Below are 23,116 nucleotides of genomic sequence, written 5' to 3'. Positions count from 1 at the left end.
ATATAGTGATTCAACAATTCCATACATTACTCAGTGCTCAAGATAACTATACTGTTAATTCCCTTCACCTATTTCACCCATCACCCCACCCACCTCCCCTGTGGTACTATATGTTTATTCTTTATAGTTAAGCGTCTGTTTTTTGGTTTGGCTTTTTTTCCCTTTATTCACTTGTTTTATTTTTTAAATTCCACATATTAGTGAAATCATGTGGCATCTTTTTCTGACTGATTTATTTCAGTTAGCATGATACTTTCTAGATCCACCCATGTTGTTGCAAATGACAAGATTTCATCCTTTTTATAATTGAATAATATTCCAGATCTTGATCCATTCACCTTTATCCATTCATCTGTCAAAGATTTGGAGAAAAAGAACCCCTCGTTCACTGTTGGTAAGAATGAAAAAAATAGTTTATTTTTCAAATGTATAAAATATCCTGTGTATGTATATATACGTATGTATGTATATGTGTATGTATATATATATATATATGTATATGTGTATGTGTGTGTGTGTGTGTGCGTGTGTGTGTGTGTGTATCCAGAACATGGATGGAATCAGTTTGCTTTGTACTTCTCCAGAATTCAGGAGATATGCATAACTCAGGTTCATGTTTATTTCAGGACACCAATGACTGATGGCATTGCTTTATTTGTCACCACAGATCTCAGCTGTCCAAATTTACCAGTTGGGATATCTGCTTGGACCATATTGGCATTTGAACTTAAAATCTGTACTGGCCAAAATAATATCATGCAGTAGTGACATGTCGTTAACAAGACTGATCTTTACATTATCAAGTTTATGATGTTCTAAGATTTCTAATTCTTAAAATACTGTAACTATCTGTGTGTGTTTCTTAAGGCAGAAGTTATTTATTTATTCTTATTTGTGGTCAAGCTACTCAGAAAGATAGTAAAATAAGAAAATGAATTGAAAATGTATGTTAGCGAGAAATTCTGTTTTCTTATATGAAATGAAATTTGAGGTTACAATTAAGCACTGAAATATTTCTTCACAGAACACTTACATGTGCATCACAGCATATTTTGCTTTCTCTATCTTATTTACTTGCCACAGTTTATTATAATCCTATTCAAAGTAAGTGAATTGGCTTATGGACTCAAATCTATACCTGACATATATTTTTACATGTAAAATTGTTTGAGTGTTTTATAACTTACAATACTTTTACAATTTGATATAAACAAAGAGCACTTTTCCAAAAAGCCGTATAGGTAAACTAGGTCACAAAAAAAATAAAGGAATTGTAAAAACATTTCAGCTTGAAGCACACTGATCTCCTTTGCCCTAGTCTACTCTTCTCTTTCCATGTCTCACTGCATGAATTCCTCTCTGATGGACAGCATGCATATGCAACCTAGGGTGTAGAAGCTTAAGACAAGCTAAAGTCATTCATCATCTCTGAATGCCTGGATGACTATATGCAGAGACATTTTGTGTTCAACAGAATTACACTGGAAACTTTGGTTGAGCACATATTTGTTTCATTGTCAGATCTGTATACTGAGTCCTTCAAATAGGATACATTTCCTTGTGTTCTGCTGCTATGTTACATAAAATCAACAAAGAGTAACTAGGTTGCATTTTCTTGCTCCACCCCACCACTCCTGAAGAATTGCTTTCATGAAATTCCTTATCAGTCCAAATGGAAGAAAATGCTGTAAGATTTGCCCAGGAAGCAAAGCCCCATTGCAGCTATGCCAAAGCAATGTTAGCACAGAATTTAAAGAACAACTGTTCTTCCTCCAAGAACATATTTAATCTTATGATCACGGTAAAATGTGTAAATGATCACAATACCCTCTTTTATGGGCATTTCTAACAAGCTTCAAGCCAAATTCATGGTCCATTAAAGCGTGAAGGTAAATGTCATGGATATCTTCAATTAATTATTGACTAATCTCTGTCCTTACCCTACCTTTTCTTTCTGCTTTTTTCCTACCTTATGAGATGTAAGTATAGATACAGATTCTTGAATCCTTACAAGTTATTGAACTTTCTTTGTGAAGCAATCTTATCATAAACAAATATACATGGAGCATAAAACTAACCAATATCACATGAAGTTGTATGTGTGTATGGTATGAGTTTAAATTAGTAAACTTATTTTCATAGAGTAGTTTAGGTTCACAACAAAATTGAGCAGAAATTACAGAGAGTTCGCATATACTCCTGTATCCCTCCCTTCCCCCACTTTGCCAACGACTTCCTCTACTATTGACATTGAGCACCACAATGGTATATTTATTACATTCAATTAACACATCATCACTCAAAGCCTATAGTTTACATCGGAATTCACTCTGGTATGGTACATTCGATAGATTTTGACAAAAGTATAACGATATATATCCACCATTGTACTACTATACAGAATAGCTTCACTGCCATAAAATCGTTGTTCTCTGCCTGTTCGTTCTTCTTTCCCCTTTCCTAACTCCTAGTAATCCTTGAACTTTTCATTGTCTGCATAACTTTGTCTTTTTCAGAAGGTCATAAATGGAATCATATAGCATGTACCCTTTTCAGAGTGTCTTCTTTCAGTTAATAATATGCAAGTAAGTTTCTTTAGCGTCTTTTTAGCGCTAAAGATATTCCATTGTCTGTATGCACCACTGTTTATTCATTTATCTACTGAAGGGCATCTTAATTGTTTTCAAGTATTAGCAATCATGAATAAAACTACTATAAATATCTGTGGGCATTTTAATGTAGACCATAAATCTTCTCTATTGAGTGAATTCCAAAGAGCATGATTGCTGGATCAATAGTAAGAGTATGTTTAGTTTTGTAAGGAACCACCTAACTGTCTTTCCAAAGTGGCTGTACCATTATGCATTCTCACCAAAAGTGAATGAAAATTCCTAATGTTCCATATTCTCAGTGTTTATTGTTGTCAGTGTTCTGGATTTTGCCATTCTAATAGATGTGTAGAGATTTCTCACTATTGTTTTAATTTGCACTTCCCTATAGCAAACAATTTGGAGCATCTTTTCATATGCTCTCTTGCTATCTGTATATCTTTTTTGATGAGGTATCTGTTCAGGTCTTTGGGCCATATTTAAACACTTCTCTGTTGTTTTTTCATTGAGTGTTAAAAGTTTTCTATATATTTTGGATCATAGTCCTTTTAAGATATATATCCTTTGCAAATATTTTATCCTACTCTGTGGCCTGTCTTTGCATTTTTATTTTTTCAATTTGTTGTTTATTTAAATTTCAGTTAGCTAACATATAGTGTAGTATTAGTTTCTGGTGTAGAATTTAGTGATTCAACACTTACATACAATACCCGGTGCTCAACACAAATGCCCTCCTTAATATCCATCACCTATTTAACCCATCCTTCCTCCCAATTCCCCTCTAGTAAGTATCAGTTTTTCTCTATAGCTAAGAATCTGTTTCTTGGTTTTCCTCCTTATTTGTTTTTTGTGGTTTTTTTTTTGTTTTTTTTTTTTTTTTTTTTTTGCCCCTATGTTCATTTGTTTTGTTTCTTAAATTCCACATATGAGTGAAATCTTATGGCATTTGTCTTTCTCTCGTGGATTTATTTCATTTAGCATATGACTTTCTAGCCTCATCCATGTCATTGCAAATGACAAGATTTCATTCATTTTGATGGGCGACTAATAGCATTCATCAGTCGATGGACATTTGGGTTCTTTCTGTAATTTGGCTATTGTAGATAGTGCTGCAATAAAAGTTAGGGTGCTGTATCCCTTTGAATTAGTATTTTTGTATTCTTTGGGTAAATACCTATCACTGCAATTGCTAGATCATAGTGTAATTCTATTTTCAACTTTTTGAAGAACCTCCAAACTCTTTTCCAGAGTGGCTGCAGCAGTTTGCATTCCCATCAATAACATAAGGACATTCCCCTTTCTCTACCTCCTCATCAGCACCTATTGTTTCTTATATTACTTATTTTAGCCATTTTGACAGGAGCGAGGTGACATCTCATTCTAGTTTTGATTTATATTTCCCTGATGATGGGTGATGATGAATATCCTTTCATGTCTCTGTTAGCTGTCTGTGTTTTCTTTAGAAAAATGTCTATTCATGTCTCCTTCCCATTTTTAATTGGATTATTTGTTTTTCGGGTGTTGAGTTTTATATGTTATTTATACATCTCTTTCTTTCTTTCTTTCTTTCTTTCCCTTGTTTTACTCTTTTTTCTCTGTCTTCAAATCCTCATTCTTTTTAACATTATCCCCCAACCCTGAAAATATTAAATATTTCCTTAACCTCAGACCCAAAATATCCAACATAAGAGACAGTCATCCAGCCTCCATCCAGATATCCACAGATAATGGAACCAATTTGTTGTAAACTGAAACTGTCACTAATTGCCACCCTCAATACCATGAAACTTCTCCAGCCAATTATCTGATACATCTCAGAATGGCCCTCTGTTTCCACTTGCTCAAGCCAGAAAGCAATGAATCTCCTTTAACTGCATCGTCTCCATCAACAGCCTCATTTTCAATTTGTTAAGTACTGACAATTTAAACTCAGAAATAGTTATTGAATTTATTGTCTTCTCTCCAACATAATTATTTCTTCTCTGAATCAAGCAGAATTCTCCCAATTTATCCCACTACCTCCAATTGTGTCTTCTTTCTGGATATTATCCACACTGCATAGTGAAATTTCTAAAATGCAAATTACAGTTCATTGCTTTCTGGATAAAATCCAGTATCTTTGCATAACCAATATGTCCTCTTACATCCTCCCACATTGCCTCACTTTCATAATATTGAAATTGCTTTCTAAATGGTGTCCTTTTCTCCATGAAGCAATCTGGCATTTGCCAGAAAATTCCTAATAAAACCTTGTATCATCGAGTTATTTTGTATTGCCTGTATTAAAGTTCATACTCAGCTTTTACACCTTCCACAGCCTATTATTTTTATTAATCCCTTTTTTTCTCCTGATACCACATTATAAGTGATCTTTTGTTCTACTGGTCTATTCAGTACCCTCCTTACACCCTCACTTTTCTAAGACTTTTACCTTGCATAGAATTTCTTCCATATTGTTCTCTACTTCTATTCATAAGATTAATGGCAAAGACTAATCCTTCACACTCATATTCTCATGGCTTCCTGCCACCCATATCATGTAAGTTTTATTTTTTCTCTAAGGTTTGTAACAAGTAAACAAAAATTAACTATCTCAGTTCTTGTCTTTTATTTGAATGCATAGATCTATGCATCCAGAATGGCAGATGGAAAGCTTTTGGGGAGTTTGAGTGTGTCTACAAGCTATGGCTATAAAACACTGAAACAGACTTTTGAACACCATACATCTATTTTCTTTATAAATTTTAAATCTTCTTCACTCACAGCCATCTCCCCATTCCCTCCTTAAACCTATGAAATATTTACCTTTACTACTTGTTACCAATATACCACACTTGCATATCAATTACACTACATTTTAAAATAACTTGTATTTTTCACTTGATTATTTATCTCTCTCAAAACTAACGACAATTTGAAATAAACATGTCCCTCAAGAGTCTAGTGAAGTATAACCAATAATATATTTTTAAAGAAAGAATTTCTCTGAAAACTCATATTTTATTTAAAATGTATATAAATTTTGCATCCTGTTCTATATAAAGATGGTTTGTTATATCATATAAAGGTATAAATCACTTACTAAAGAAAGATAAAGCAAGCAACCAAAACTATCCTTAGTTTCTCTGCCTATATTTTTTATCAGTAGTTGATGTGGTTTCATTAATCTATCATTTATTTCTCTAGTTATTTCCTCTCCTCTGCTTTATTGCCATAATATTACAACATACCTTTATGAAATACGAGAATACAAATGGGAGCTATTTAAATTTTGCTGCAAATAATAGTCCATGTGTTATTTCTTGGTCATTCTCATATAAAAACAGCAAGACTTACAGTCAAGGTAGTCCACAATGATAAAAATAACTTTAAAATAAACATCTAGGGGCGCCTGGGTGGCGCAGTCGGTTAAGCGTCCGACTTCAGCCAGGTCACGATCTCGCGGTCCGTGAGTTCGAGCCCCGCGTCAGGCTCTGGGCTGATGGCTCGGAGCCTGGAGCCTGTTTCCGATTCTGTGTCTCCCTCTCTCTCTGCCCCTCCCCCGTTCATGCTCTGTCTCTCTCTGTCCCAAAAATAAATAAAAAACGTTGAAAAAAAAAATTTTTAAAAAAAATAAATAAAAAAAAAAAAATAAAATAAACATCTAAGTACATTCAGTGCTTTTTATAATAAATAATACATATTACTGATTTATTTATTATAATTGTGACAGCAATGTTATCTTTATTGAAAAGCCTACTGTTGTGGATTTGTGGCATAATATTGTGTTTTGCATATATAACGATTTCAAGTTTAATGTTAATGATTAGAATAAATAATTCACTAATATCGATCTTTGATATTATAAACTTCTTATTTTTAATCACTAATCCATGTTTCCAACTAAAGCATAATTAAAACATGATTATGTTTTTTATTTTTTAATATATGAAATTTATTGTCAAATTGGTTTCCATACAAAACCCAGTGCTCATCCCAAAAGGTGCCCTCCTCAATACCCATCACCCACCCTACCCTCCCTCCCACCACCCATCAACCCTCAGTTTGTTCTCAGTTTTTAACAGTCTCCTATGCTTTGGCTCTCTCCCAGTCTAACCTCTTTTTTTTTTTTTTTCCTTCCCCTCCCCCATGGGTTTCTGTTAAGTTTCTCAGGATCCACATAAGAGTGAAACCATATGGTATCTTTCTCTGTATGGCTTATTTCACTTAGCATCACACTTTCCAGTTCCATCCACGTTGCTACAAAAGGCCATATTCCATTCTTTCTCATTGCCACGTAGTATTCCATTGTGTATATAAACCACAATTTCTTTATCCATTCATCAGTTGATGGACATTTAGGCTCTTTCCATAATTTGGCTATTGTTGAGAGTGCTGCTATAAACATTGAGGTACAAGTACCCCTATGCATCAGTACTCCTATATCCCTTGCATAAATTCCTAGCAGTGCTATTGCTGGGTCATAGGGTAGGTCTATTTTTAATTTTCTGAGGAACCTCCACACTGCTTTCCAGAGTGGCTGCACCAATTTGCATTCCCACCAACAGTGCAAGAGGGTTCCCGTTTCTCCACATCCTCTCCAGCATCTATAGTCTCCTGATTTGTTCATTTTGGCCACTCTGACTGGCGTGAGGTGATCTCTGAGTGTGGTTTTGATTTGTATTTCCCTGATAAGGAGCGACATTGAACATCTTCTCATGTGCCTGTTGGCCATCCGGATGTCTTCTGTAGAGAAGTGTCTATTCATGTTTTCTGTCCATTTCTTCACTGGGTTATTTGTTTTTCGGGTGTGGAGTTTGGTGAGCTCTTTATAGATTTTGGATACTAGCCCTTTGTCCGATGTGTCATTTGCAAGTATCTTTTCCCATTCCGTTGGTTGCCTTTTAGTTTTGTTGGTTGTTTCCTTTGCTGTGCAGAAGCTTTTTATCTTCATAAGGTCCCAGTAATTCACTTTTGCTTTTAATTCCCTTGCCTTTGGGGATGTGTCGAGTAAGAGATTGCTACGGCTGAGGTCAGAGAGGTCTTTTCCTGCTTTTTCCTCTAAGGTTTTGATGGTTTCCTGTCTCACATTCAGGTCCTTTATCCATTTTGAGTTTATTTTTGTGAATGGTGTGAGAAAGTGGTCTAGTTTCAACTTTCTGCATGTTGCTGTCCAGTTCTCCCAGCACCATTTGTTAAAGAGACTGTCTTTTTTCCATTGGATGTTCTTTCCTGCTTTGTCAAAGATGAGTTGGCCATACGTTTGTGGGTCTAGTTCTGGGGTTTCTATTCTATTCCATTGGTCTACGTGTCTGTTTTTGTGCCAATACCATGCTGTCTTGATGATGACAGCTTTGTAGTAGAGGCTAAAGTCAGGGATTGTGATGCCTCCTGCTTTGGTCTTCTTCTTCAATATTACTTTGGCTATTCGGGGCCTTTTGTGGTTCCATATGAATTTTAGGATTGCTTGTTCTAGTTTCGAGAAGAATGCTGGTGCAATTTTGATTGGGATTGCATTAAATGTGTAGATAGCTTTGGGTAGTATTGACATTTTGACAATATTTATTCTTCCAATCCATGAGCAGGGAATGTCTTTCCATTTCTTTATATCTTTTTCAATTACCTTCATAAGCTTTCTATAGTTTTCAGCATACAGATCTTTTACATCTTTGGTTAGATTTATTCCTAGGTATTTTATGCTTCTTGGTGCAATTGTGAATGGGATCAGTTTCTTTATTTGTCTTTCTGTTGCTTCATTGTTAGTGTATAAGAATGCAACTGATTTCTGTACATTGATTTTGTATCTTGCAACTTTGCTGAATTCATGTATAAGTTCTAGCAGACTTTTGGTGGAGTCTATTGGATTTTCCATGTATAATATCATGTCATCTGCAAAAAGGGAAAGCTTGACTTCATCTTTGCCAATTTTGATGCCTTTGATTTCCTTTTGTTATCTGATTGCTGATGCTAGAACTTCCAGCACTATGTTAAACAACAGCGGTGAGAGTGGCCATCCCTGCCGTGTTCCTGATCTCAGGGAAAAAGCTCTCAGTTTTTCTCCATTGAGGATGATGTTAGCTGTGGGCTTTTCATAAATGGCTTTTATGATCTTTAAGTATGTTCCTTCTATCCTGACTTTCTCAAGGGTTTTTATTAAGAAAGGGTGCTGGATTTTGTCAAAGGCCTTTTCTGCATCGATTGACAGGATCATATGGTTCTTCTCTTTTTTTTTATTAATGTGATGTATCACGTTGATTGATTTGCGAATGTTGAACCAGCCCTGCATCCCAGGAATGAATCCCACTTGATCATGGTGAATAATTCTTTTTATATGCCGTTGAATTTGATTTGCTAGTATCTTATTGAGAATTTTTGCATCCATGTTCATCAGGGATATTGGCCTGTAGTTCTCTTTTTTTACTGGGTCTCTGTCTGGTTTAGGAATCAAAGTAATACTGGCTTCATAGAATGAGTCTGGAAGTTTTCCTTCCCTTTCTATTTCTTGGAATAGCTTGAGAAGGATAGGTATTATCTCTGCTTTAAACGTCTGGTAGAACTCCCCTGGGAAGCCATCTGGTCCTGGACTCTTATTTGTTGGGAGATTTTTGATAACCGATTCAATTTCTTCGCTGGTTATGGGTCTGTTCAAGCTTTCTATTTCCTCCTGATTGAGTTTTGGAAGAGTGTGGGTGTTTAGGAATTTGTCCATTTCTTCCAGGTTGTCCAATTTGTTGGCATATAATTTTTCATAGTATTCCCTGATAATTATTTGTATCTCTGAGGGATTGGTTGTAATAATTCCATTTTCATTCATGATTTTATCTATTTGGGTCCTCTCCCTTTTCTTTTTGAGAAGCCTGGCTAGAGGTTTGTCAATTTTGTTTATTTTTTCAAAAAACCAACTCTTGGTTTCGTTGATCTGCTCTACAGTTTTTTTTAGATTCTATATTGTTTATTTCTGCTCTGATCTTTATTATTTCTCTTCTTCTGCTGGGTTTAGGCTGCCTTTGCTGTTCTGCTTCTATTTCCTTTAGGTGTGCTGTTAGATTTTGTATTTGGGATTTTTCTTGTTTCTTGAGATAGGCCTGGATTGCGATTGTATTTTCGTCTCAGGACCGCCTTCGCTGCATCCCAAAGCGTTCGGATTGTTGTATTTTCATTTTCGTTTGTTTCCATATATTTTTAAATTTCTTCTCTAATTGCCTGGTTGACCCACTCATTCATTAGTAGGGTGTTCTTTAACCTCCATGCTTTTGGAGGTTTTCCAGACTTTTTCCTGTGGTTGATTTCAAGCTTCATAGCATTGTGGTCTGAAAGTATGCATGGTATGATCTCAATTCTTATACACTTATGAAGGGCTGTTTTGTGACCCAGTATATGATCTATCTTGGAGAATGTTCCATGTGCACTCGAGAAGAAAGTATATTCTGTTGCTTTGGGATGCAGAGTTCTAAATATATCTGTCAAGTCCATCTGATCCAATGTATCATTCAGGGCCCTTGTTTCTTTATTGACCGTGTGTCTAGATGATCTATCCATTTCTGTAAGTGGGGTGTTAAAGTCCCCTGCAATTACCACATTCTTATCAATAAGGTTGCTTATGTTTATGAGTAATTGTTTTATATATCTGGGGGCTCCGGTATTCGGCGCATAGACATTTATAATTGTTAGCTCTTCCTGATGGATAGACCCTGTAATTATTATATAATGCCCTTCTGCATCTCTTGTTACAGCCTTTAATTTAAAGTCTAGTTTGTCTGATATAAGTATGGCTACTCCAGCTTTCTTTTGGCTTCCAGTAGCATGATAAATAGTTCTCCATCCCCTCACTCTCAATCTAAAGGTGTCCTCAGATCTAAAATGAGTCTCTTGTAGACAGCAAATAGATGGGTCTTGTTTTTTTATCCATTCTGATACCCTGTATTTTGGTTGGCACATTTAATCCATTTACATTCAGTGTTATTATAGAAAGATATGGGTTTAGCGTCATTGTGATGTCTGTATGTTTTATGCTTGTAGTGATGTCTCTGGTACTTTGTCTCACAGGATCCCCCTTAGGATCTCTTGTAGGGCTGGTTTCGTGGTGACAAATTCCTTCAGTTTTTGTTTGTTTGGGAAGACCTTTATCTCTCCTTCTATTCTAAATGACAGACTTGCTGGATAAAGGATTCTCGGCTGCATATTTTTTCTGTTTAGCACACTGAAGATCTCGTGCCAATCCTTTCTGGCCTGCCAAGTTTCAAAAGAGAGATCAGTCACGAGTCTTATAGGTCTCCCTTTATATGTGAGGGCACGTTTATCCCTTGCTGCTTTCAGAATTTTCTCTTTATCCTTGTATTTTGCCAGTTTCACTATTATATGTCGTGCAGAAGATCGATTCAAGTTACATCTGAAGGGAGTTCTCTGTGCCTCTTGGATTTCAATGCCTTTTTCCTTCCCCAGTTCAGGGAAGTTCTCAGCTATAATTTCTTCAAGTACCCCTTCAGCACCTTTCCCTCTCTCTTCCTCCTCTGGGATACCAATTATGCGTATATTAGTTCTTTTTAGTGTATCACTTAGTTCTCTAATTTTTCCCTCATACTCCTGGATTTTTTTATCTCTCTTTCTCTCAGCTTCCTCTTTTTCCATAACTTTATCTTCTAGTTGACCTATTCTCTCCTCTGCCTCTTCAATCCGAGCTGTCGTCGTTTCCATTTTGTTTTGCATTTCGTTTAAAGCGCTTTTCAGCTCCTCGTGACTGTTCCTTAGTCCCTTGATCTCTGTAGCAAGAGATTCTCTGCTGTCCTCTATACTGTTTTCAAGCCCAGCGATTAATTTTATGACTATTATTCTAAATTCACTTTCTGTTATATTATTTAAATCCTTTTTGATCAGTTCATTAGCTGTTATTTCCTGGAGATTCTTCTGAGGGGAATTCTTCCGTTTGGTCATTTGGGATAGTCCCTGGAGTGGTGAGGACCTGCAGGACACTTCCCCTGTGCTGTGGTGTATAACTGGAGTTGGTGGGCGGGGCCGCAGCCCGACCTGATGTCTGCCCCCAGCCCACCACTGGGGCCACAGTCAGACTGGTGTGTGCCTTGTCTTCCCCTCTCCTAGGGGCAGGATTCACTGTGGGTTGGCGTGGCCCGTCTGGGCTACTTGCACACTGCCAGGCTTGTGGTGCTGGGGATCTGGCGTATTAGCTGGGGTGGGTAAGCAAGGTGCATGGGGGCAGGAAGGGCAGGCTTAGCTCGCTTCTCCTTAGGTGATCCACTTCAGGAGGGGTTCTGTGGCAGCGGGAGGGAGTCAGATCCGCTGCCGGAGGTTTGGCTCCGCAGAAGCACAGAGTTGGGTGTTTGCGCAGAGCAAGCAAGTTCCCTGGCAGGAACTGGCTCCCTTTGGGATTTTGGCTGGGGGATGGGCGAGGGAGATGGCGCTGGCGAGCGCCTTTGTTCCCCACCAAACTGAGCTCTGTCATCCGGGGGCTCAGCAGCTCTCCTTCCCTTTGTCTTCCAGCCTTCCCACTTTCTGAGCAGAGCTGTTAATTTATGACCTCCCAGATGCTAAGTCGCGCTTGCTGTGGGAACACAGTCCGTCAGGCCCCTCCGCTTTTGCCAGCCAGACTCGGGGGCTCTGCTTGGCTGGCGAGCTGCCCCTCCGCCCCAGCTCCCTCCCGCCAGTCCGTGGAGCGCGCACCGCCTCACCGCCCTACCCTCTTCCGTGGGCCTTTCGTCTGCCCTTGGCTCTGGAGACTCTGTTCTGCTAATCCTCTGGCAGTTTTTTGGGTTATTTAGGCAGGTGTAGGTGGAATCTAAGTGATCAGCAGGACGCGCGGTGAGCCCAGCGTCCTCCAATGCCACCATCTTCCCTCTCCCATGATTATGTTTTGAATGATGATAGTTTGATAAGTTTACCAAACATATCATTCACACAAACAAAAAATATGTTTCTTCATGATTTTTTTTTCCCAGAGGTAGGGGGTGGAATTTGACATTGACTGAAGAGTTAAAATTATTTGTAAGAAAAATATGTTTATATAATAATAAATTTATATGTATATTTAAAGATAGCTTTGTAAAGTTTCCTAGTGGCTGATCAAGAAATTTTAAATCATTACATTTGTTAGACCAATACAAGCTGGTCAGATAAATAACATCAAATCAGTTATTTGTTCTCCCTAGAGAAACTCACTGAACATGGGAGTGATTGTAGCATTGATAACACTGATAATAACAATTTAAAAAGAAAAAATATATTAATTACCCAGTAAGAGCTTATTATTTTCTTCTTTCCCAACTTCTTGGGGATTCTTATATCTTGAGTGAGAAGCGTAATATCTGGAAATACAATTTATTTCTCTGTATTACTTTCATCATGGCATTCTTCTGTATAGGATTAATTTTCCTTGGTTCATCTTTCCTGTAAGCTATTTTAAAGTGGGGGGGGGAATATATTATTGTTCAGAAAATTTATCACTTGATGGCAATAAATCAATCAGCATGTGCATCCTGGCTTGAAACAAGAATTAAGATGAAGCACAATTTATTTCAACCAAATGAAGTTTGAACTCAGAATTCTGAAAGATGCATACAATCTTCACGTTTTCACTTGATGTAACCACTTGAACTAGCTCCATTCCAGGAGGTGGCACTTGTATGAACCAGATCTAGGTTAAAATCATGTAGTTATTGCAGCCTTTGCTTTCCCCAGTGAGAATACTTTCTGTTACATTGAAAAGCTATTCTAGGTCAGCTTTTGAAGCAATGGTGCTCTTGACTCTTTCCTTTTTTGAATTGCTCTCAAACTGAAAGGAATATTTGTGAAGTACATCCCTTCTTAGATCCCACCTATGAAAGAAGAATATTTTATCCACTCACTTGATTTCATCTTCCTTTTAGCTTTGTGCCATTTCTTGTGACTTACAACCAGCTTGGGCTTCCTCGCATCATCAAGATAATTATACTAAGCTTAGTGCTGACAGTTCAAAGACAGCTTTTTAATAAAACAAGAAAAAATATTTTCAAAAAAGGACTTAACTTATTTTTCCTTTGATCATCCACAAAACAGTTAATTATATAAAACATTTCAAAACGTTAAGTTGAATCATAGAATCTCAATACTACCATTGCACTGTGCATAGGGTAATACTTAATTGGTTCAAAGTAAATATGTGTTGAATAAATATATTCATGCATTCAGCATGAAGTATTTAATATCTCAAGGTCATTGGGCAGGTTTATGATGCTTCACATCCTTTGTGATGATCTTAAAGTGTTTCGTATTTTTGCTTGATTCTGTTCATGAGAAACCAGATAGAAAGGTAAATTTAAAAATGATCTGGAATTGAAATTTATTTATTCCCAAAGGCTATCAAGAAATAGCTCTATAACATGTTTTGAAGGATTTCCAAATATCCCTATAGATATTTATTTTAACTACTCTGTACAGCCCATGGTGTATATATATATATATATATATATGAGATCACCATTTAAGAGTTTTTCTTAGTCTATTAAATTTAAAGAAAACATTTGCTTATTATTATTAAAATATAATTATTCTATATATTCAAATTGTTAAACCTCATTGATTTATTGGTTTTTTTCAGAATAAGCAATTGGTGTAAAGAGCAGCAATTTAAAAAGAATTACTTAAAATAAAAAATGGCAGGACATTTGGGTAGCTCAGTTGGTTAAGCATCTGACTCTTGATTTCGGCTCATTATCTCAGGATTGGTGAGACTGAGCCCAGCGTTGGGTCTGCACTGACGGAATGGAGCCTGCTTGGGGTTGTCTCTTTCCTTTTCTCTCTGCCTCTCTCCTACTCTTGCTCTCTCTGGCTCTAAATAAATAAATAAATAAACAAATAAAAAATAAACAAATAAATAAACATTTAAATTTAATGTTTAAATAAAAAATAATAAAATAAAAATCACTATTCTTTGACTCCAGATTTGTTTTTATTTAGACAGGTAGACACTACTCACAAAACATCAGTTTTCCCCTTCTCTCTTAGAAAGCTTAGCACTTGAACTTTATTTATTGTTCTGGCCAAATAGATATAAGTGAGAATTACTGATACTGATTTTCAAAAAACACTTTTAAACAATAATTGAAACATGCAGTTGTTCTTTGCCCTTTCTTTGTTCTATCCTTCTTTTGGAACACTCTCCTGATACTGGATATAGAACTCCTGTTCATAACTATCAGGTGACAAACCATATGATAAAGACGACTGGGCATGAGGAAAGGTGTGGGCATTTTATAACAAAAAAGAGCTGCTATATTTGTCCTGGGGTATTTGCTTCTGGAATTCTCTTATGTAAGGAAAATGCAAACTTTGTTTAAGCCGTTTTTTAGTTATATTCTCTTTTACTTGCAGTAAAAATGCAATCTCTAACTAATTAAGATGCTTAAATTTAACAACAGGAGCTAATAATGCACACATAACCTTACAAATACATTTTTTTAATTATTAGCTTCAAAAAAACATTATTTTACCATAAGGTTTACAGTGAAAACAAAGTTTTAAAAAACAACAATATACACTTAATGGTTGACACTGCCTTTGAAATCCTCACATAATTTCAGATACTCAGTGTCCTAAACTGAAATAGATTCAGTTGTCCTAGTCTTCCTCTTGCAATTTAGACACATAACTTTTTTATTCTACCAAAAATAAAAATCTAGTTATATTATTTGAATTACTTAATCTTCTATTATTTTTTTATTTTAACTCTCTGATAGTTTTATAATAGTTGTAATATTATACATAATTTACCTTTTTCTTTCATGTTGCAAATGAGGCAAGATAAGAGAGTGATTTAAGAAGTTATAAGTATTTTCTATTGAGATAACTAAAGATAGAAATTACTAACCTTTATTAAGACTTTGTACTGATAAACTACATGTTACTTTATTTAATCCTCACAACAATCATAATGTAATACACTTATATTCTCTATTTTACAGATGAAGAAAATGAGGCACGCTGAGGTCAATTATCATGCTCAAGGCCACACAGTAAAGGCTGAAGGCAGGATGTGAACACAAATTGTTTGGCTCCATAGCCAGCACACTTGTCCTGACTGCTTTACTATACTGCCCAAATTCAGTAACAGAACCATTTTAGAAATATTTCATATGTACATTTCATATGTACCTGTGGGTCAAACTAACTATATACCAAACTTCATATATTGACTTTTCTTGAATAATTGTGGTTTAGCCTTTTCAACAAAGCAATAGACCCATTAACAAAAGTCTTATGCAGTAAGGTAGATGTAGGTATCATGACGCAGATGTAGATATCACGAGGAAACAAGAGTTGGGGTTATAATACTTATCTCCAAGTAAGACCTTAAATATTTTTCTCTAAATGGACATTTGTCCTTTATCTTTTTTCTTAATTTCCATTTCCACCCCCGGCATACACACACACACACAAAGTTGTTGCTGCATTTTCCTTTGTGTCACATACAGAAATATAAAAGTTTCCCTCCATATCCATTAATTCCACCTCATCCCACAGTATCTGGACAGGTTAAAAAGTATGCCCCATATATATAAGATGAGAGGGGAAAATTAAAAATGGTTAAAATTTTTCCCCTTCATTTCACCCTTTGATGCCAAACCTTATTTCTACTCACTTGAGCTACCCAATAGCCAAATCTTTGCCTGTGTTTACCACATACCACATATCATTTATTCAAACACACTTTGAATTCTTTTGTAGTCATTCTTGATCATGCTTTCCATATGTGTGTACAAGCCCGGAAACAGAACACTGCTAGAACAATTATTTTCATTGACTTTTTACCTTCTGTTCTCTCCACATTGTGATAGTGAGAATAACACCTGACATGATTTCTGATCCCAGTCAAGTTACCTTAAGCAAGTCTTCCCTATACTCGGATGATTGGCAAGTTCAAATTCAGAAGTCCCGTGAGGCATGAAGCCCTTACCACTGTATGACGTAATGCTCACCTGTGTTTTTTTGCCTATTATCTGTCTCCCATGATGAAATGTAAACCATTTAATGTAGTTTTGTCCACCACCATGTCCCCAGCAATTAAAATAATGTCTGGCACATAGTGAAAGGTTAAGAAATATTTGCTGAATGACTGTTGAATTAATTTATTGCCCCACCCATATTGTCTATTGTCTATCATATCACCCTAGGCATCCAACGATCATTTCACCTCTCATACTGAATGCAGTATTCTGTTTATTAGAATGGCGTCCCTGCTAGACTGTGAGCTTCTTGAAAGTAAGCAGTGTGCTTTATTCTCTTTTTTGAGATACCTAGTGCACAAGAGTTCTGACTATACATTTTTTGAATGGTAATATGGAAAAATATTTTTCATGATTATGGTATGCAACCTTAAAATATTGTCATAATGGAAGTTAATGTAAAAGTATAAAACATATTCCATGTTTAGAAACTCAAAAAATCACTTTTGATAATTTCGTCTTAATACCTACTTAACAAATGATGTATAAGATATCATAATTGATATCTACAATAACCAAAACTTCCTGTAACTTCTTATATGTATTTTAAGATTTAAAAAGAAACAAGAAAAAAATATGATGTTGTTATTTATGGACAATAGGTGTGTATTTTTATGGATTTTTTGTTTCTTACAAACACATATTTCTTGTCTCCAGGAAAATACCTTAAGCCAGTGGATTTAAAATTGAATTCAAGATGTAGTTGTCTTATAAATCTGTAAGAAGAGAGCCCTTACACTTTTACACTAAATTGCATGTGAAAACAAAATAAGAAAACTTTCAATCATGATTGAAATGAATTTATATATAAATTTCTCTCCCAATTTCAATAGGGGCAAGTTCTTTAGTTAATTTTCTGTATCACAAACTTATGTATTCTTAGCTTGCCTTATGATCAAAGTGAATGGATTTTAACATAGTGCCTGAATATTTTTAGCCCAAAGTGATTTGCTTTATAGCTTCTTTGTAATAGAAGCATATTCATTTCAAAATAATATTCACATTTTAAAAAATATTTTCCTTAATGAAGAAAGGGGCTATATTATTTTTATTTTACATTGTCTAAAGGAAAGCAAAGACTTCTACTCAGAAATTCAATTAAAATATATATAGTTGTGTGTGTGTGGTAAGAACTTTTAAAATTAATTTACTTCCTTTAGAAACTTTCAACTATACAATACAGTACTGTTAACTATAGTCATCATGTTGTACACTACATTGCCAGACATTTTTTTTGATATTATAACTGAAAGTTTATATCTTTTGACCAATAACATATATATATATATGTAATATATTACCAATTACCAACTATTACATATATATAATATATATAATGTATAATACACATATGCATGTATATGTACATATATAATATATATTATACATATATAAGTACATATATAATATAATATATTATATATGCATATGCATATAATATATATAATATACACATATATGTATAGTATAATAATATAATATATACATATATATTACATACATATTATGTATAATATATATGTACATATATAATATTCTATATATATTACTATTATGGATGTGTTAACTAATCTTTTTGTGGTAGTCATTTTGCATATATATGCATATATAAAATCACTATGTTGTACACCTCAAACTTACACAATGTTCTATGTTAATTATGTTTCAATAAAGCAGTAAAAAAAGAAATACATATGTATATATATATACTTTTGAAAATTTTTTATTTTTAAATTTTTTTATGTTCATTTTTTTTGAGAGAGACAGGGTGAGGGGGAAAGGAGCATAAAGAGAGGGAGACACAAAATCCTAAGCAGGCTCCAGGCTCAGAGCTGTCAGCACAGAGCCCATCATGGGGCTCGAACTCACGAATTGTGAGATCATGACCTGAGATGAGTCGGACACTCAACCGACTGAGCCACCCAGGTGCCCCTACTTTTGAAATTTTAAATAAAAAGCTCAATGCTTGACATTTGTCTCCTTGCTCTTCCCCACACATTACCAACACATTTCTTCCTCAAGTCCTTTACTCCTTGTCTTCCCTTTGCCTGAAATATTCAAAACCATTTTCTTATCATTATTCAACAAATGTTAGATTTTTAACTTTTTTTTTTTTTTGCTTCTTATAAGGATCAGTCAGATAGGATAGAGGCTCACCTTAAAAAAAAAAACAACTTGATTTTTGACTTTATTACCTCTTTAAAGATTTTATCTCCAAATACATTTACATTCTGAGGTATGGGGAGTTAGGACTTCAACATATAAATAATGGTGGGCAACACAATTCAGCACAGAACATGAACTTGAAATGCAGATATTATATAAAAAAAGGACTGTCAATTCAATTCTGTCTCTCACCTCTTCCACAGTAATATAATTTCCAAATTTAGCTAGATATATGATCTTCAGCATAAATTAGAAATGTGTGAAATCACAGATATCTTTTTTAGTTGAAACACAAAAATAATCAATTGAAGAGCTGCATTGTCCAAATACTTTAGTTAAAATGAGTGTGATGGTTGATTGACCACAAGCAACTGAACACTTTAGAAACATGAAGACTACATATTATATCTGAAAACCTTTATTTGTTGGCCATAACTAAGCAAAGTTATATGACTTTCATCACTGAGATTTAAATTTTTCTGCAAACCTTGGAAGTGTCTTTAATTTCTTCTGTTACCTTCCTTTCTGTTGCCTGTATCACTGATGAAACAGCTCATATTAGCATCTATTTTGGATGATGGGATGATTTGGAGAATAGAATTCATGCACATTGGAGATAAATAAGAAGTACTGTGGATTCAACTGAAATTACCTTCTCTGGTCTTTTTTTTCAATTATTTAAATGTTTTCCCTTGTTGGTATATATAATTGACATATAATTGTGTATATGTATACGGTGTATATGAACATAACATGATGATTTGGTACATGTATGTATTGTGAAATGATTACCATTCTTAAGTTAGTTAATACATCCATCATCTATATAGTTACTTTGCGTGTGTGTGTGTGTGTGTGTGTGTTAAGAACTTTTAAGATCTATTTTCTTAGCAATTTTAAATATACAATACAGTATTGTTAACTATAGTGGCCATACAGTACATTACAATCTCAGAATTTATTTATTTTATAACTAAAGTTTATATCCTTTGACCACATTCACCCATTTATTCCCACTTTATCCTGTACCACTGGCAATTGCCTAGTTTACTCTCTGTTTGTGTAAGTTCGGCTTTTTTATGTTGCATACGTAAGTGAAATCATACAGTACTTGTATTTCTCTGTCATGGCAGTATTTTCTTCTTGTTTTGACTGAATATTCCATTCTTCCCAGACATGTGAGCATTTCAGGTTAGCATTTTATTAGTTAAAACAGAAAGGAGAGCGCCTAGCCATTCGTTTTTTTTGGTTCTTAAGGGTGACTCTCTCATCCCCAAGAAAGAGACAGGAATCTGTAATATAATACTGAAATAATAGGTAGAGGTTAGGGCAGAAAGCCCAAGGCCTCCTTCTTCTAAGTCTTGACACAAAAAGAAATCTTCTCAGATACAGATTCTAGGAAGGGGAATCATACCTGGCAATTCCTCTAAGTGGAAGGCTTTCCCTCCTTCAGAAATAAATAAATAAATAAATACATAAGAAGATATGTATTTCCTTCCACTGGTCTAGGTAAAGCAAAGGGGAATAAATTTCATGGCATAGGCCTAATAATAATTTTTTAAGATAATAAGAGTTGGCAAAGTTGTGGAGAAATTGGAACCCTATACACTGTTGGCAGAAATATAAAATGATACAACAGCTGTGGAAAACAGTATGGAGACTGCACAAAAAATTAGAAACAGAACCATCATGTGATCCAGCAATCCCACTTCTGGAACCTCTGGCTAGGGTCTCTGCTTTGACATAGCCACAAACAGGAGCTAGGTCCTCCAACGTCTAGGCACTGGTTGCTGTAAGTCCCACCACCTTCTCCATCTCTACCTCAATCCAGTGGGCTAGTCCCAGAATTCCTCATTGAGGCAAAACCCAAATAGGCCTCCCGGGAAGTGTCCCATTTGCTGGGCACCTTAGATATACACCTTGGACTCTCTTCTCCCACTGGAGAAACCATAGGCTGGGGGTGGGGGGCGGGGAGTGGTTGGTTCTCAGTGCAGTGCTGTGCCAGCTTAGAGAAAGGGTGATATGGTCCAGTGTAGCTGTTCTACTCCTCTTAACCTTCCAATGCAGCCCTTCTCTGCATTATGGTCTAGGGGGATGCTTCAGCCCTATACCTGGGTTCCGGGGCTTTCAAAATGGCATCTTGTGTATTAATAGTTGTTAGTTGGTCTGTTTGTGAGTGAGTCTGATGTTGGAAACAATCTACGTTGCCATCTTGGTTATAGTGCCTACTCTATCTTCAGTCTTTTTGAGAATAAGGAAAAACAAAGTCCTATTTAGTTGAATACACTATTATATGGCTTTTACAGTTCTCTCTAAACATATTCCTAATACTTTATTTAATTCATTAAGTCAGAGTAAAATGTTTATGAATCTAAAAAGTGTTAAGTATGTATAAAAGAAAATATGGGTAACCATGGAAAACAAAATAACTACATGAAGGAGATCAAAATAATCAAAACTGTTTCTAGAAAATGACTCTATATAAAGTAAATCTCTGGGAAAATATATAATATATATATATATTATATAATAATATATGTATAATATTATATGTAATATTATATATTATACATATATATTATATATTACATATATAATATATATAATAATATAATATTATATATAATAATATGTATAATACATATTATTATATATAATGTGGGGGAGGGACAGAGAGAGACAGGGAGAATCTCAAGCAGACACCTTGCTGACAGAGGAGATCATGACCTGAGCCAAAATGAAGAGTTGGACACTTAACCAACTGAGCCAACCAGGTGCCCCCCAAAAAGATTAATTTTAAGCAATTAGGCTCTGAACATTTCTGGTGTGAGAAAATGGAAGGAACATGGGTTATAAAGAGGGTTATGGAATGTTAGCCACTGACATAAATGTCATTATGTTCAAGTGGTGATCTGGGTAATGCAGAGGGATATAAAACTTTGTATACTTATAATTTTTCTGGCCAAGGAATATTTAATCAAAACAACCTGGAATCTGAATGTAAGAACTTTCATGTAAAAATGCAGTCAAACCATGGATATATGGAATTTTATACCCCTTCTCCTTTCTTATAGATACTTCTCAAATGAATGTTTTGCTCATATTGAAAGTTTCCCGGGGCGCCTGGGTGGCTCAGTCGGTTGAGCGTCCAACTTCAGCTCCAGTCATGATCTCGTGGTCTGTGAGTTTGAGCCCTGCGTCGGGCTCTGTGCCGACCGCTCAGGGCCTGGAGCCTGCTTCAGATTCTGTGTCTCCCTCTCTCTCTGCCCCTCCCCCCATTCATGCTCTGTCTCTCTCTGTCTCAAAAATAAATAAACGTTAAAAAAAAATTTTTTTAGAAAGTTTCCCAAGGGCCCATTTAATTCTCAGTTATCCTGGGTTATATTGTGCCATTTTTAATATTAAGTATGAGAATTAGAGCCATAGTTTGAATACACTTAACAAGCAGTACTCTGGCTCTTCCTGTTCCCCATCATTGCACCAGATCAAGGCAGAAAAGAGAACTCCATGTGGGCACTTCCCATCTACAAGCTCTGCCTCAGTATCTGTAGGGTGGAAGGAGAATGGACAGACTGACTCAGGCAGCTAAGATACTGGGGCAGTTGACAGGCCAGACCTTTTGTGTTCTCCAAAGCTAGACACACCATCAGATCCTTTGGCATCAAGAGAAATGAAAAGATTGCTGTCCACTGCACATTCCATGGGGTCAAGGCAGAGGAATTCCTAGAGAAAGGTCTAAAAGTGCTGGAGTATGAGTTAACTTCTCCAGTACTGGAATCCTTGGTTTGGGGATTCAGGAACACATCAATCTGGGGATCAAACATGATCCAAGCATTGGTATCTACAGCCTAGATTTCCATGTGGTTCTAAGTCAAGTTTCAGCATTGCAGACAAGAAGCACAGGGCAGGCTACATTGTGGCCAAATACAAAAACAGGATCAGCAAAGAGGAGGCCATGCACTGGTTACAGGTGAAGCATGAAGCATGATGGGATACTCCTTCCTGAAAAATAAATTTCCATTTCCATCCAGAAGACCAAGACCAACAAAAACTTTTCAGTGAAATGCTAAAATAAATAAATAAGTAAAAATTTTAAAGAAGGCAGCAATCTGACACACCTATGAGGGTCTAGAAATTATTCATTGTCTATGTTGTTGGTGTACCTTATTTCTCAGGCCTCTTAACTGAATATGGCTGGCTTCCTCTGCTGCAGACCTGACAAATTTTCAATTCCTGGCAGACAAAAATTTTAGATAAGAGGTCACTTCCAGTCCAGACTCTTAGGGACAAACAAGAGGAGATTGGGGAGATTTATCGCAAGGGGAAATTTGTTTGTAAAGAACAATGCTCTGTTGAAATCTAAATTCATCA

General features: G+C 35.6%; 1 pseudogene; it reads left to right on the top strand.

Moving 5' to 3' along the window:
- Window positions 1-22,758, top strand: part of LOC122229320 — a 39,036-nt pseudogene extending 16,278 nt beyond the window's left edge.
- The last annotated feature ends 358 nt before the right edge of the window (window positions 22,759-23,116 follow it).

This window comes from Panthera leo, chromosome C2 (genome assembly GCF_018350215.1).
Source record: "Panthera leo isolate Ple1 chromosome C2, P.leo_Ple1_pat1.1, whole genome shotgun sequence".
Lineage (NCBI taxonomy): Eukaryota > Metazoa > Chordata > Mammalia > Carnivora > Felidae > Panthera > Panthera leo.
This window is presented reverse-complemented; position numbering and strand designations above follow the sequence as displayed.